The sequence below is a fragment of the Lethenteron reissneri genome, chromosome 62, assembly GCF_015708825.2.
Source record: "Lethenteron reissneri isolate LAM-NWPU_2019-01 chromosome 62, ASM1570882v1, whole genome shotgun sequence".
In the NCBI taxonomy this organism is placed as follows: domain Eukaryota; kingdom Metazoa; phylum Chordata; class Hyperoartia; order Petromyzontiformes; family Petromyzontidae; genus Lethenteron; species Lethenteron reissneri.
Window position 1 is genome coordinate 1,915,906 of NC_083840.1, and position 13,108 is coordinate 1,929,013.

The following is a 13,108-nucleotide window of genomic DNA, read 5'->3' on the forward strand; positions in this document are numbered from 1 at the left end:
AGGTCAAAAGGCTGGCGCTCGATGGGAGGTTCTGGCTCCCTACTATACATCAAATATAATTGAGAGTATCCCGTTGACACATGCGGGGCTAACCGTTATGCCACAACAACGCTGTGTAAGACCCAGTCCGTCTAAGTGTCATTGACCTCCTGACATAGCATGGAGATGATGATGCGATTTAGTCGTTCCACCATCCCATCGGTTTGTGGGTGGTACTGAGAAGTGCATACTTTCTCAGTGCCTAGGAAGTCGCACGCTTACGGTATAAGTTTTGAGGAAAAATTACTACCCTGGTCTGTTAGACTTTTTTAGGGGCCCATTTATCCATAACATATCCATGCACAAAAGCTTCTGCCATTGACTGAGCAATTTGATCTGGCAGGGGCGATGCCACTGGCCATCGCATGAACTACTCGGCCCCAACTAGCAGATATTTGTGACTTCTGTCGGTACGAGGTAGGGGTCCAAATATATCTAGGGCCACCAACTCATTGACCTGGTAAACCTCGATTGACTGTAGGGGAACTTTGACCGGGTGTGCTGGCAGTTTCCGCCACACACATTCTACACATGAGGCCATCCATCCTTGATTATCTGCCATCATGCCCGGCCAAAAAGAATACGTTTTTATAATAGAGAGTGTTTCCAGCTCCCCCAAATGCAGGAGGCAGCTGCCTTGCACCTCCGCAAATAACTTTTTGCGTTTGGAAGTCAGTATGATGACACAGTAGGACCGTGTGTCGATTTCCCAATGCATCAACAGCCCTTTGTAATGTTGTATATGCCGGATTATGAAATTTTGATAAAAAAAGAACAAAAAATAAAAAAACTAAAAAATGCATAATTCGCATGAATTATGTTAATGTATGTAAGTATATACATAAATTATGATAATCACTTATATAATCGGATTACTTTTTGCAAATACTTGCGATTATGTTAATGTGTGCAGTTATGATAACTAGGCTTAGTTTCGTTATCCAGAGTTGTATCAATCGGGATAAACGATTATCTTTGATTAAACATTTATTGATTATCATAGTATGTTTATGTTATGTTAGGTCTCCAAATTCATATCTCATCGCAGGTTACAGTTCTTTTGAATAAGACAGTTTTGCATGGACTGGGAAAGAAGCACTTGAATACTTGGTGTTAAGCAATTTTAATTCTAAACAAACATATGACACTCTAATATGCAAAGGCAAAAGTATATGTCAATAGATTAATCGGCAAGATTATGCAATTAACGAAAATAAATGATAATTGGTTCTTTACCCTTCTATCTGGCAACAAAACTGACACCTTTTTATCATATTTTTACTGGCAAATGAGGTCCCCATAGTGAAAATAAATGACTCAAACATTTCTTATTCATGTAACTCGACGACAGCAACTGCTTTGCACGATCAGTTGATATTGAGCGCACCACCTTGAAATGGTAACCCTTTTTGAAACACAAAGATAACTTTTTGAAAGTTTTATTCGTGTGCGTGTTGTGTGTGCGTTGTCCCCTTTGTAAGATTAATTACATTTTTTAGAGCCGAGAGTTGTGTCGGAGCTTGTGGGGTGGGGGAGGGGATATACAAATAGCGGCCAGAGAGGTTCTCTCTCGCTTGGGCGTGGCCGCAGCGAGCCCGTGCTGCTCCCTCTCTCCACTGCTCGATTGAGCGGCGTTGGCACGATGTTCCTTGAAGAAACTTGCTTGCTTGGCGCTTGATGGTTCCGGGGGCTTGGTGCTGCTCGTGCACCCTCTCTCCACTGCTAGATTGAGTGGCGTCGGCACGACGCTCGCCGTCGTGGTGCGCGATGATTCCGTTGTCGGATGGCGCGGCAGCTCCTCCACTGCTGGATGACGAGTTTTCACAACGCTCGCTGACGCCCGGGTGTGCTGCTCGTGTGCTCTCTCTCTCTACTGCTAGATGAGTGGCGTCGGCACGACGCTCCTTGAGGAAACTTGGTTGCTTGGCACTTGATGGCGTCGGTACGACGCTCGGTGACGCCCGGGTCGTGCTGCTCGTGCGTTCTCTCTCTCTACTGCTAGATGAGTGGCGTCGTGGTGCGCGATGATTCCGTCGTCGCTGCTGGACGTCTTGTCTGTTCTCACTGGGTGTTGGTCGGTGTGTGTGTGTATCAAACACACGGCGCATTCGATGGCGCTCTCTCTCTTGGTGGCAGCTCCAGTCTTCTCCACTGCTGGATGATTGTTGAGTCGGCACGATGCTCGCCTTTGGCGGTGCCCAATAGCGCTCGCAGCTCATCCGCAGGTCGTCAGTGCTGACACTCTGTCTCCCTTGGCGTGCAGCTACCAGCTTCACGCGGGTACTCGCTGATGCCTCTCCCGCCCTCACTTCAGGGGTTTCGTTGGTTCAGGTTCTCTCACGAGAATGATAGCTGGAATTTCGCAAGCTTCACTCGCACTTAACCACACCTCGCCACTCCGTTCTGTGAGAAACGACACCGGCCTTCGGTGTGGCTTGGAAAAGTTAGCATCCTGCGATGTCATGGTTTTAAGACAGGGCATAGCCTCCTCGCTCACAGGATCAGTTTCTTCTGTCATTATTCCTACCTGCACTCCACCCCATGTATACTGACAGGTGTGATCACCGTGCTTAAAACTTGAATAAACAATTTTTGGTGGCGACATAGGATGGTGTCCGCTCCCACTAAGGTGTGTAGATCCATGATTGCCATTGCCGGTGATACCAATACAGGTATGTCTGTTCGAGCTGTCACCAGCGGTGTTCGATATTGAAGGGGAATTAAGATTTGTATTGCTGGGGGTTCCATAAGCTTTTCCTTAACGACTGCCTGCACCTGAGCTGATGCCTGGGTGCCGTTGTCGGGGCAGAAAAAATATCAACGTTCCCCTGACGACATTTCAAAGCACCACTGGTCTATTACAAATTTTCTCGGGAGTTGATTGAATTAGTTTGTCACCAGCAAACAGGGAAACGTCAACGTGCTAGAGACGAGTACAGGGCCCAATACGACCAGTTTTCCCATGCTAATTTGGGTCTCTAACGGTCCTAAAATCCCCATGCTTCCCCCAGTGCTACGTTGGATAATTGTATAGGCCACAACTGCTGGGCCCTGTGGGGAAGCATATAAAAAAACACGTGCAGGGTGATAATAATCGCTGATGCTTTCGTATTGACCAGCATCTAAACCTCATTTCCCTCACCGAGCCTACCACTACCGACGTCCCAGCTGTGGCTGCTACTACCCTCCATGCCCACTTGCGTCATTGTGTACCCGAAGCAGGCCACCGTTGTGGTGAAAAATTGCGTATGTACGAGGATGGCTGTGATCGTCGGGTAGTAGCAGGTGTATCGACTGATGGTGCATGAGAGGTCTGTGATAAAAATTGCCGAGGTGTTCAGGTTGCCGCGACTGGCCTGCTGGTTGTCTGTAGGGGTAGAGAACAGCTGTCGGTTTGTAAAGCGGCCCAGTGGAGCAGCATCAGTGCGGCACCCACAGGCAATTTGCCTCGTACGGCTACAACGGTGGCAGGTCACCGGGTTTCGGGTCCGGCTCAATGCTCCAAGTCTCCAGGGTGCTGTGTCGTTCTCAGGGTGGTGTGTCATTCTCAGGGCACTATGTCATTCTCAGAGTACTGTGTCATTCTCAGGGTGCTATGTCATTATCAGGGCGCTATGTCATTCTCAGGGCACTGTGTCATTCTCAGGGCGCTGTGTCATTCTCAGGGCACTGTGTCGTTCTCAGGGCGCTGTGTCATTCTCAGGGCACTATGTCGTTCTCAGGGCACTGTGTCGTTCTCAGGGCGCTGTGTCATTCTCAGGACGCTGTGTCATTCTCAGGGCGCTGTGTCGTTCTCAGGGCACTGTGTCGTTCTCAGGGCACTGTGTTGTTCTCAGGGCGCTGTGTCATTCTCAGGGCGCTATGTCATTCTCAGGGCACTATGTCGTTCTCAGGGCATTTTGTCATTCTCAGGGCGCTGTGTCGTTCTCAGGGCGCTGTGTCATTCTCAGGGCGCTATGTCATTCTCAGGGCACAATGTCATTCTCAGGGCGCTGTGTCATTCTCAGGGCGCTGTGTCGTCCTCAGGGCGCTATGTCGTTCTCAGGGTGCTGTATCGTTCTCAGGGCGCTGTGCCATTCTCAGGGAACTGTGTCATTCTCAGGGCACTATGTCATTCTCAGGGCAATGTGTCATTCTCAGGGCACTGTGTCATTCTCAGGGCACTGTGTCATTCTCAGGGCACTGTGTCATTCACAGGGCGCTGTATCATTCTCAGGGCGCTGTGTCATTCTCAGTGCGCTGTGTCGTTCTCAGGGCACTGTGTCATTCTCAGGACGCTGTATCATTCTCAGGGCGCTGTGTCATTCTCAGGGCGCTGTGTCGTTCTCAGGGCACTGTGTCATTCTCAGGATGCTGTATCATTCTCAGGGCGCTGTGTCATTCTCAGGGCGCTGTGTCGTTCTCAGGGCACTGTGTAATTCTCAGGGCGCTGTGTCGTTCTCAGGGCGCTGTGTCGTTCTCAGGGCGCTGTGTCATTCTCAGGGCGCTGTGTCATTCTCAGGGCGCTGTGTCATTCTCAGGGCGCTGTGTCGTTCTCAGGGCACTGTGTCATCCTCAAGGCACTGTGTCATTCTCAGGGCGCTGTGTCGTTCTCAGGGCACTGTGTCGTTCTCAGGGCACTGTGTCGTTCTCAGGGCGCTGTGTCATTCTCAGGGCACTATGTCGTTCTCAGGGCACTGTGTCGTTCTCAGGGCGCTGTGTCATTCTCAGGACGCTGTGTCCTTCTCAGGGCGCTGTGTCGTTCTCAGGGCACTGTGCCGTTCTCAGGGCACTGTGTTGTTCTCAGGGCGCTGTGTCATTCTCAGGGCGCTATGTCATTCTCAGGGCACTATGTCGTTCTCAGGGCACTGTGTCATTCTCAGGGCGCTGTGTCGTTCTCAGGGCGCTGTGTCATTCTCAGGGCGCTATGTCATTCTCAGGGCACTATGTCATTCTCAGGGCGCTGTGTCATTCTCAGGGCGCTGTGTCGTCCTCAGGGCGCTATGTCGTTCTCAGGGCGCTGTATCGTTCTCAGGGCGCTGTGCCATTCTCAGGGAACTGTGTCATTCTCAGGGCACTATGTCATTCTCAGGGCACTGTGTCATTCTCAGGGCACTGTGTCATTCTCAGGGCACTGTGTCATTCTCAGGGCACTGTCATTCTCAGGGCGCTGTATCATTCTCAGGGCGCTGTGTCATTCTCAGTGCGCTGTGTCGTTCTCAGGGCACTGTGTCATTCTCAGGACGCTGTATCATTCTCAGGGCGCTGTGTCATTCTCAGGGCGCTGTGTCGTTCTTAGGGCACTGTGTCATTCTCAGGATGCTGTATCATTCTCAGGGCGCTGTGTCATTCTCAGGGCGCTGTGTCGTTCTCAGGGCACTGTGTAATTCTCAGGGCGCTGTGTCGTTCTCAGGGCGCTGTGTCGTTCTCAGGGCGCTGTGTCATTTTCAGGGCGCTGTGTCATTCTAAGGGCGCTGTGTCATTCTCAGGGCGCTGTGTCATTCTCAGGGCGCTGTGTAATTCTCAGGGCGCTGTGTCGTTCTCAGGGCACTGTGTCATCCTCAAGGCACTGTGTCATTCTCAGGGCGCTGTGTCGTTCTCAGGGCATTGTGTCGTTCTCAGGGCGCTGTGTCATTCTCAGGGCACTATGTCGTTCTCAGGGCACTGTGTCGTTCTCAGGGCGCTGTGTCATTCTCAGGACGCTGTGTCATTCTCAGGGCGCTGTGTCGTTCTCAGGGCACTGTGTCGTTCTCAGGGCACTGTGTTGTTCTCAGGGCGCTGTGTCATTCTCAGGGCGCTATGTCATTCTCAGGGCACTATGTCGTTCTCAGGGCACTGTGTCATTCTCAGGGCGCTGTGTCGTTCTCAGGGCGCTGTGTCATTCTCAGGGCGCTATGTCATTCTCAGGGCACTATGTCATTCTCAGGGCGCTGTGTCATTCTCAGGGCGCTGTGTCGTCCTCAGGGCACTGTGTCGTTCTCAGGGCGCTGTGTCATTCTCAGGACGCTGTGTCATTCTCAGGGCGCTGTGTCGTTCTCAGGGCACTGTGCCGTTCTCAGGGCACTGTGTTGTTCTCAGGGCGCTGTGTCATTCTCAGGGCGCTATGTCATTCTCAGGGCACTATGTCGTTCTCAGGGCACTGTGTCATTCTCAGGGCGCTGTGTCGTTCTCAGGGCGCTGTGTCATTCTCAGGGCGCTATGTCATTCTCAGGGCACTATGTCATTCTCAGGGCGCTGTGTCATTCTCAGGGCGCTGTGTCGTCTTCAGGGCGCTATGTCGTTCTCAGGGCGCTGTATCGTTCTCAGGGCGCTGTGCCATTCTCAGGGAACTGTGTCATTCTCAGGGCACTATGTCATTCTCAGGGCACTGTGTCATTCTCAGGGCACTGTGTCATTCTCAGGGCACTGTGTCATTCTCAGGGCACTGTGTCATTCTCAGGGCGCTGTGTCGTTCTCAGGGCGCTGTGTCATTTTCAGGGCGCTGTGTCATTCTAAGGGCGCTGTGTCATTCTCAGGGCGCTGTGTCATTCTCAGGGCGCTGTGTAATTCTCAGGGCGCTGTGTCGTTCTCAGGGCACTGTGTCATCCTCAAGGCACTGTGTCATTCTCAGGGCGCTGTGTCGTTCTCAGGGCATTGTGTCGTTCTCAGGGCGCTGTGTCATTCTCAGGGCACTATGTCGTTCTCAGGGCACTGTGTCGTTCTCAGGGCGCTGTGTCATTCTCAGGGCGCTGTGTCATTCTCAGGGCGCTGTGTCGTTCTCAGGGCACTGTGTCGTTCTCAGGGCACTGTGTTGTTCTCAGGGCGCTGTGTCATTCTCAGGGCGCTATGTCATTCTCAGGGCACTATGTCGTTCTCAGGGCACTGTGTCATTCTCAGGGCGCTGTGTCGTTCTCAGGGCGCTGTGTCATTCTCAGGGCGCTATGTCATTCTCAGGGCACTATGTCATTCTCAGGGCGCTGTGTCATTCTCAGGGCGCTGTGTCGTCCTCAGGGCACTGTGTCGTTCTCAGGGCGCTGTGTCATTCTCAGGACGCTGTGTCATTCTCAGGGCGCTGTGTCGTTCTCAGGGCACTGTGCCGTTCTCAGGGCACTGTGTTGTTCTCAGGGCGCTGTGTCATTCTCAGGGCGCTATGTCATTCTCAGGGCACTATGTCGTTCTCAGGGCACTGTGTCATTCTCAGGGCGCTGTGTCGTTCTCAGGGCGCTGTGTCATTCTCAGGGCGCTATGTCATTCTCAGGGCACTATGTCATTCTCAGGGCGCTGTGTCATTCTCAGGGCGCTGTGTCGTCTTCAGGGCGCTATGTCGTTCTCAGGGCGCTGTATCGTTCTCAGGGCGCTGTGCCATTCTCAGGGAACTGTGTCATTCTCAGGGCACTATGTCATTCTCAGGGCACTGTGTCATTCTCAGGGCACTGTGTCATTCTCAGGGCACTGTGTCATTCTCAGGGCACTGTGTCATTCTCAGGGCGCTGTATCATTCTCAGGGCGCTGTGTCATTCTCAGTGCGCTGTGTCGTTCTCAGGGCACTGTGTCATTCTCAGGACGCTGTATCATTCTCAGGGCGCTGTGTCATTCTCAGGGTGCTGTGTCGTTCTCAGGGCACTGTGTCATTCTCAGGATGCTGTATCATTCTCAGGGCACTGTGTCATTCTCAGGGCGCTGTGTCGTTCTCAGGGCACTGTGTAATTCTCAGGGCGCTGTGTCGTTCTCAGGGCGCTGTGTCGTTCTCAGGGCGCTGTGTCATTTTCAGGGCGCTGTGTCATTCTAAGGGCGCTGTGTCATTCTCAGGGCGCTGTGTCATTCTCAGGGCGCTGTGTAATTCTCAGGGCGCTGTGTCGTTCTCAGGGCACTGTGTCATCCTCAAGGCACTGTGTCATTCTCAGGGCGCTGTGTCGTTCTCAGGGCACTGTGTCGTTCTCAGGGCGCTGTGTCATTCTCAAGGCACTATGTCGTTCTCAGGGCACTGTGTCGTTCTCAGGGCGCTGTGTCATTCTCAGGACGCTGTGTCATTCTCAGGGCGCTGTGTCGTTCTCAGGGCACTGTGTCGTTCTCAGGGCACTGTGTTGTTCTCAGGGCGCTGTGTCATTCTCAGGGCGCTATGTCATTCTCAGGGCACTATGTCGTTCTCAGGGCACTGTGTCATTCTCAGGGCGCTGTGTCGTTCTCAGGGCGCTGTGTCATTCTCAGGGCGCTATGTCATTCTCAGGGCACTATGTCATTCTCAGGGCGCTGTGTCGTCCTCAGGGCGCTATGTCGTTCTCAGGGCGCTGTATCGTTCTCAGGGCGCTGTGCCATTCTCAGGGAACTGTGTCATTCTCAGGGCACTATGTCATTCTCAGGGCACTGTGTCATTCTCAGGGCACTGTGTCATTCTCAGGGCACTGTGTCATTCTCAGGGCACTGTGTCATTCTCAGGGCGCTGTATCATTCTCAGGGCGATGTGTCATTCTCAGTGTGCTGTGTCGTTCTCAGGGCACTGTGTCATTCTCAGGATGCTGTATCATTCTCAGGGCGCTGTGTCATTCTCAGGGCGCTGTGTCGTTCTCAGGGCACTGTGTCATTTTCAGGATGCTGTATCATTCTCAGGGCGCTGTGTCATTCTCTGGGCGCTGTGTCGTTCTCAGGGCACTGTGTAATTCTCAGGGCGCTGTGTCGTTCTCAGGGCGCTGTGTCGTTCTCAGGGCGCTGTGTCATTTTCAGGGCGCTGTGTCATTCTAAGGGCGCTGTGTCATTCTCAGGGCGCTGTGTCATTCTCAGGGCGCTGTGTCATTCTCAGGGCGCTGTGTCGTTCTCAGGGCACTGTGTCATCCTCAAGGCACTGTGTCATTCTCAGGGCGCTGTGTCGTTCTCAGGGCACTGTGTCGTTCTCAGGGCACTGTGTCGTTCTCAGGGCGCTGTGTCATTCTCAGGGCACTATGTCGTTCTCAGGGCACTGTGTCGTTCTCAGGGCGCTGTGTCATTCTCAGGACGCTGTGTCATTCTCAGGGCGCTGTGTCGTTCTCAGGGCACTGTGTCGTTCTCAGGGCACTGTGTTGTTCTCAGGGCGCTGTGTCATTCTCAGGGCGCTATGTCATTCTCAGGGCACTATGTCGTTCTCAGGGCACTGTGTCATTCTCAGGGCGCTGTGTCGTTCTCAGGGCGCTGTGTCATTCTCAGGGCGCTATGTCATTCTCAGGGCACTATGTCATTCTCAGGGCGCTGTGTCATTCTCAGGGCGCTGTGTCGTCCTCAGGGCGCTATGTCGTTCTCAGGGCGCTGTATCGTTCTCAGGGCGCTGTGCCATTCTCGTGGAACTGTGTCATTCTCAGGGCACTATGTCATTCTCAGGGCACTGTGTCATTCTCAGGGCACTGTGTCATTCTCAGGGCACTGTGTCATTCTCAGGGCACTGTGTCATTCTCAGGGTGCTGTATCATTCTCAGGGCGCTGTGTCATTCTCAGTGCGCTGTGTCGTTCTCAGGGCACTGTGTCATTCTCAGGACGCTGTATCATTCTCAGGGCGCTGTGTCATTCTCAGGGCGCTGTGTCGTTCTCAGGGCACTGTCATTCTCAGGATGCTGTATCATTCTCAGGGCGCTGTGTCATTCTCAGGGCGCTGTGTCGTTCTCAGGGCACTGTGTAATTCTCAGGGCGCTGTGTCGTTCTCAGGGCGCTGTGTCGTTCTCAGGGCGCTGTGTCATTTTCAGGGCACTGTGTCATTCTAAGGGCGCTGTGTCATTTTCAGGATGCTGTATCATTCTCAGGGCGCTGTGTCATTCTCTGGGCGCTGTGTCGTTCTCAGGGCACTGTGTAATTCTCAGGGCGCTGTGTCGTTCTCAGGGCGCTGTGTCGTTCTCAGGGCGCTGTGTCATTTTCAGGGCGCTGTGTCATTCTAAGGGCGCTGTGTCATTCTCAGGGCGCTGTGTCATTCTCAGGGCGCTGTGTCATTCTCAGGGCGCTGTGTCGTTCTCAGGGCACTGTGTCATCCTCAAGGCACTGTGTCATTCTCAGGGCGCTGTGTCGTTCTCAGGGCACTGTGTCGTTCTCAGGGCACTGTGTCGTTCTCAGGGCGCTGTGTCATTCTCAGGGCACTATGTCGTTCTCAGGGCACTGTGTCGTTCTCAGGGCGCTGTGTCATTCTCAGGACGCTGTGTCATTCTCAGGGCGCTGTGTCGTTCTCAGGGCACTGTGTCGTTCTCAGGGCACTGTGTCGTTCTCAGGGCGCTGTGTCATTCTCAGGGCGCTATGTCATTCTCAGGGCACTATGTCATTCTCAGGGCGCTGTGTCATTCTCAGGGCGCTGTGTCGTCCTCAGGGCGCTATGTCGTTCTCAGGGCGCTGTATCGTTCTCAGGGCGCTGTGCCATTCTCGTGGAACTGTGTCATTCTCAGGGCACTATGTCATTCTCAGGGCACTGTGTCATTCTCAGGGCACTGTGTCATTCTCAGGGCACTGTGTCATTCTCAGGGCACTGTGTCATTCTCAGGGCGCTGTATCATTCTCAGGGCGCTGTGTCATTCTCAGTGCGCTGTGTCGTTCTCAGGGCACTGTGTCATTCTCAGGACGCTGTATCATTCTCAGGGCGCTGTGTCATTCTCAGGGCGCTGTGTCGTTCTCAGGGCGCTGTGTCATTCTCAGGGCGCTATGTCATTCTCAGGGCACTTTGTCATTCTCAGGGCGCTGTGTCATTCTCAGGGCGCTGTGTCGTCCTCAGGGCGCTATGTCGTTCTCAGGGCGCTGTATCGTTCTCAGGGCGCTGTGCCATTCTCATGGCACTGTGTCATTCTCAGGGCACTATGTCATTCTCAGGGCACTGTGTCATTCTCAGGGCACTGTGTCATTCTCAAAGCACTGTGTCATTCTCAGGGCGCTGTATCATTCTCAGGGTGCTGTGTCATTCTCAGGGCGCTGTGTCGTTCTCAGGGCACTGTGTCATTCTCAGGACGCTGTATCATTCTCAGGGCGCTGTGTCATTCTCAGGGCGCTGTGTCGTTCTCAGGGCACTGTGTATTTCTCAGGGCGCTGTGTCGTTCTCAGGGCGCTGTGTCGTTCTCAGGGCGCTGTGTCATTTTCAGGGCGCTGTGTCATTCTAAGGGCGCTGTGTCATTCTCAGGGCGCTGTGTCATTCTCAGGGCGCTGTGTCGTTCTCAGGGCGCTGTGTCGTTCTCAGGGCACTGTCATTCTCAAGGCACTGTGTCATTCTCAGGGCACTGTGTCATTCTCAGGGTGCTGTGTCATTCTCAGGGCTCTGTATCATTCTCAGGGCGCTGTGTCATTCTCAGGGCGCTGTGTCATTCTCAGGGCGCTGTGTTATTCTCAGGGCGCTGTGTCGTTCTCAGGGCGCTGTGTCGTTCTCAGGGCACTGTGTCGTTCTCAGGGCACTGTGTCATTCTCAGGGCGCTGTGTCATTCTCAGGGCGCTGTGTCATTCTCAGGGCGCTGTATCATTGTCAGGGCACTGTGTCGTTCTCAAGGCACTGTGTCATTCTCAGGGCACTGTGTCATTCTCAGGGCACTGTGTCGTTCTCAGGGCGCTGTATCATTCTCAGGGCACTGTGTAATTCTCAAGGCGTTGTGTCATTCTCAGGGCACTGTGTCATTCTCAGGGCGCTGTGTCATTCTCAGGGCACTGTGTCATTCTCAAGGCGTTGTGTCATTCTCAGGGCGCTGTGTCATTCTCAGGGCGCTGTATCATTCTCAGGGCGCTGTGTCATTCTCAGGGCGTTGTGTCATTCTCAGGGCGCTGTATCATTCTCAGGACACTGTGTCATTATCAAGGCACTGTGTCATTCTCAAGGCACTGTGTCATTCTCAAGGCGTTGTGTCGTTCTCAGGGCACTGTGTAATTCTCAAGGCACTGTGTCATTCTCAGGGCACTGTGTCATTCTCAAGGCGTTGTGTCATTCTCAAGGCACTGTGTCATTCTCAGGGCACTGTGTCATTCTCAAGGCACTGTGTCATTCTCAGGGCACTGTGTCATTCTCAAGGCACTGTGTCATTCTCAAGGCACTGTGTCATTCTCAAGGCATTGTGTCATTCTCAGGGTGCTGTATCATTCTCAGGGCACTGTGTCATTCTCAGGGCACTGTGTCATTCTCAAGGCGTTGTGTCGTTCTCAGGGCGTTGTGTCGTTCTCAGGGCGTTGTGTCGTTCTCATGGCACTGTGTCATTCTCAGGGCACTGTGTCATTCTCAGGGCACTGTGTCATTCTCAAGGCGTTGTGTCGTTCTCAGGGCGCTGTGTCATTCTCAGGACGCTGTGTCATTCTCATGGCGCTGTGTCGTTCTCAGGGCACTGTGTCGTTCTCAGGGCACTGTGTTGTTCTCAGGGCGCTGTGTCATTCTCAGGGCGCTATGTCATTCTCAGGGCACTATGTCGTTCTCAAGGCACTGTGTCATTCTCAGGGCGCTGTGTCGTTCTCAGGGCGCTGTGTCATTCTCAGGGCGCTATGTCATTCTCAGGGCGCTGTGTCATTCTCAGGGCGCTGTGTCGTCCCTCAGGGGCGCTATGTCGTTCTCAGGGCGCTGTATCGTTCTCAGGGCGCTGTGCCATTCTCAGGGCACTGTGTCATTCTCAGGGCACTATGTCGTTCTCAAGGCACTGTGTCATTCTCAGGGCGCTGTGTCGTTCTCAGGGCGCTGTGTCATTCTCAGGGCGCTATGTCATTCCTCAGGGCGCTGTGTCATTCTCAGGGCGCTGTGTCGTCCTCAGGGCGCTATGTCATTCTCAGGGCGCTGTATCATTCTCAGGGCGCTGTGTCATTCTCAGGGCGCTGTGTCGTTCTCAGGGCACTGTGTCATTCTCAAGGCGTTGTGTCATTCTCAGGGCGCTGTGTCATTCTCAGGGCGCTGTATCATTCTCAGGGCGCTGTGTCATTCTCAGGGCGTTGTGTCATTCTCAGGGCGCTGTATCATTCTCAGGACACTGTGTCATTATCAAGGCACTGTGTCATTCTCAAGGCACTGTGTCATTCTCAAGGCGTTTGTGTCGTTCTCAGGGCACTGTGTAATTCTCAAGGCACTGTGTCATTCTCAGGCACTGTGTCATTCTCAGGCGTTGTGTCATTCTCAAGGCACTGTGTCATTCTCAGGGCACTGTGTCATTCTCAAGGC